A 3,415-nucleotide genomic window follows, 5' to 3' on the forward strand; every position below is an offset into this window, starting at 1 on the left:
CCAGGTCCAAGCATCATAGAGTGTTTCATTAGACTTCTGAATAAAGTGATTAATGTCACTTTGTAATTTCGCGGCCTTTGAAGCGGGAAAGAAATGCTGCAGAAATTTATCTTCCATTGTAGGCCAACTATCAATTTTACCCTCGGGCAATGATTCTAACCAGTCTTTGGCATCATCTTTTAAAGACCAAGGGAAGACCCGTAAATAGATAACAGTATCTGCAACTTGGGCAATCTTGAACAAATTACAGATGCTTTTGAAGTTTCGAAGATGATGAAATGCATCCTCTTTCGGTGTACCCCTGAACTGGCACTGGTGAGTTATCATATTTAAAATCTGCCCCTTAACCTCAAAATCTTTATCAACTACCGGTTGGGTAATGGTATGTCCATTACCAGCCCTCGTGGCTTTCATCATCGCTTCCATGGATTGACCCCTTGCTGGTTCACCCATTTTAACCTCTTCCTTAATATACTCAAAGTACGGAATATAAAAAGGTAATTCTAAGAAACCTTCGGCGATTTCTTGCTCAACTTTAGCTTTGCTGCGTGTATGATAAACTCTAAATGGTTCCAGAGTTATTAGTACCTAACCTATGTTCACAACACAACAAAACCACGAGTAAAACCGAAAATAAAATAACAGAAAGTAACTTTCATTAAAACAAGTTCTCGCGAAAGGATCGAATAACTAAAAGCTTGTAAAATCCTAAGACACGCTGCTCCCCGGCAGCGGCGCCAAAAATTTGATATGCGTAAAACACACCTAATCTTATTATAATATACTTACAAATTCGTTCACAGGAAGCAGAGTTTAGGATTAAAAAGACTAACAATTATTCTAGAGATCTAAGTTGTAAAATGCGGTTTTGATTTCGAACTACTTAAAACAAAGAAAGAAAATACGAATTCAATAGATAAAGGTTTGACAACCCATTCATATCGATTATAAACGTTTCATATTCATTGGTTTCATTGCGAGGTACAGACCTCTATATAATACGTTTTACAAAATTACATTCTTTTAAAAGACAAACTCATTTCAAAATATAACCTTTTGACACAAATGATATATGATTCTCGTAATATGAATGACTAATCTGTCATTGACTTAATAATAATCTTTTTGAACTCGACTGACTTGAATGCAACGTCTTTTGAAATATGCCATGAATGACTCCAAGTAATATCTTTAAAATGAGCAAATGCACAGCGGAAGATTTCTTTAATACCTGAGAATAAACATGTTTAAAAGTGTCAACTAAAAGGTTGGTGAGTTCATAGGTTTATCATAAACAATAAAATCCAGTACTTTTGATAGACCACAAGTTTTAAATACAGTACACCTATCTCGTGTACGAAACCATTTTTCATAAATGCTTGACAGAGTAGGTTCGTATCCTTTTCTCCCCCGTAGGTTGCCTCGCGATTTTTAATAACCGTACACATATCTCGTGTACAAAATAACATACACATAACATGTGTATAAAAATCATTCTCTCTATATATATAACCTTGCTTGGTAACCGACCTTAACATATAAAGTGCATCATGAATATCTCCAAAATAAACAGAACTTTCAGTCTGTAATATACAAGTATCGTCTGTATAAATATAAACCTCGAAGTACTAAAACATCCGTAACCAGGATGGGGCTGGTCAGTACCCATAGATCTACCTTTAGGATTCGCGTCAATTAGGGGCCATTTCCCTAATTCTTAGGTTACCAAGCTATAATAATCAGGGGCGATATTCGATATAATAATCCACAGAACAACTCGTCTGTATAATAATTTATTAGAGGAATATTTTGCTTGTATCTATCATGTCAAACATTTATAAAATCATTTCATGTATTTTCAGTCCCAAAAATATATATTGTAAACGTATTGAAAAAGGGAGCATATGAAACTCACGATATGACATTTTGTAGTAAAAATATGCATACGACTAAACTGAACAATGCAGGGTTGGCCTTGGATTCACAAACCTATATCATTTATATATATATATATATGTATATTAACACATATAATTTTAATCGAACAAATTTATATATATACTTATTAGTGATAACATTTTTATATTAATAACTTATATATTTCATTAGATATATAAATATATTCATTTTATATATTTTAAATAAATAAAAGTATTAATATAGTTAAGTTATGTATATTAAATATACTTTTATATAAATATCATTTGTTGTTAAATTAATAATTATGATGATACTAAAATAATGATAATAATACAAATAATTAGATTTAATAATGATGTTGAAAATAGTAATTTTGGTAGTAACCCTAGTCACTTTATTTGTAGTAATAATGGTAATGATAATAATAATAATAGCAATAATGAAAATGTTAATTTTAATAAAAATGATGCTTTTAATAAAAATGATAGTTTTAATAGTAAAGATAATCTTATTATAAATGATAATTTTAATACAAATGTAAATTTTAATACTTTTAATAATAAGAATGATAATAATAATAATAGTAATAATAATAATAACTATAATATCTATAATAATAATACTTTTACTAATAATAGTTATAATATTATTAATAATTAGGATAATAATAATAACTAGAGTAATAATAATAATAATAATAATAATAATAATAATAATAATAATAATAATAATAATAATAATAATAATAATAATAATAATAATAATAATAATAATAATAGTATTAATAGTATTAATAGTATTAATAATAATAGTAATTAATAATAATAATAATAATAATAATAATAATAATAATAATAATAATAATAATAATAATAATAATAATAATAATAATAATAATAATAATAATAATAATAATAATAATCATAATCATAATTGTAACTATAATTATGATAATAATAATAAATGATAACTAATACTTATATTAGTAATAATAATAATAATAATTATAATACCAGTAATAATAAAAATAGACTACCTTCAAAACAAGCTTTAAAAATAATCGCCACCGCCCAGGCTCGAACCCGAGACCTCTCGAATAACGCAAACACCCTAAACCATTACTCCAATTGTGCTTTCCTGATTTTATTCCGATTCTATATATATAAAAACCGTTAACTGTTTCTTCTTCTTTTCATCATCAATCATCGAAATAATAGGCTTAACATGGTGGCTTGTTGGGCCGTGTACATCCAACAGCAACCCAGGCCCGTGAAAGTATTTGTTGGGCTGAACTTGGTGATGGTTAGCCCATAGTATTTGGCTGGAAAGGAATGTGAATAAGTACCATCAATAAGAAGCAGGAGGGTTTATCTAAAAAAACAAACAAAAGAAAACTGCCTCTGCCAGGGCTCGAGTGTCAAGAGTGTCTATGGTGTTGTGATGGAGGTGATGGTGGTTGTGTGATAGAACAAAGGTGGCGGTGATGGTAGTTCTT

Source organism: Rutidosis leptorrhynchoides, chromosome 3 (assembly GCF_046630445.1).
Source record: "Rutidosis leptorrhynchoides isolate AG116_Rl617_1_P2 chromosome 3, CSIRO_AGI_Rlap_v1, whole genome shotgun sequence".
NCBI classification, from domain to species: domain Eukaryota; kingdom Viridiplantae; phylum Streptophyta; class Magnoliopsida; order Asterales; family Asteraceae; genus Rutidosis; species Rutidosis leptorrhynchoides.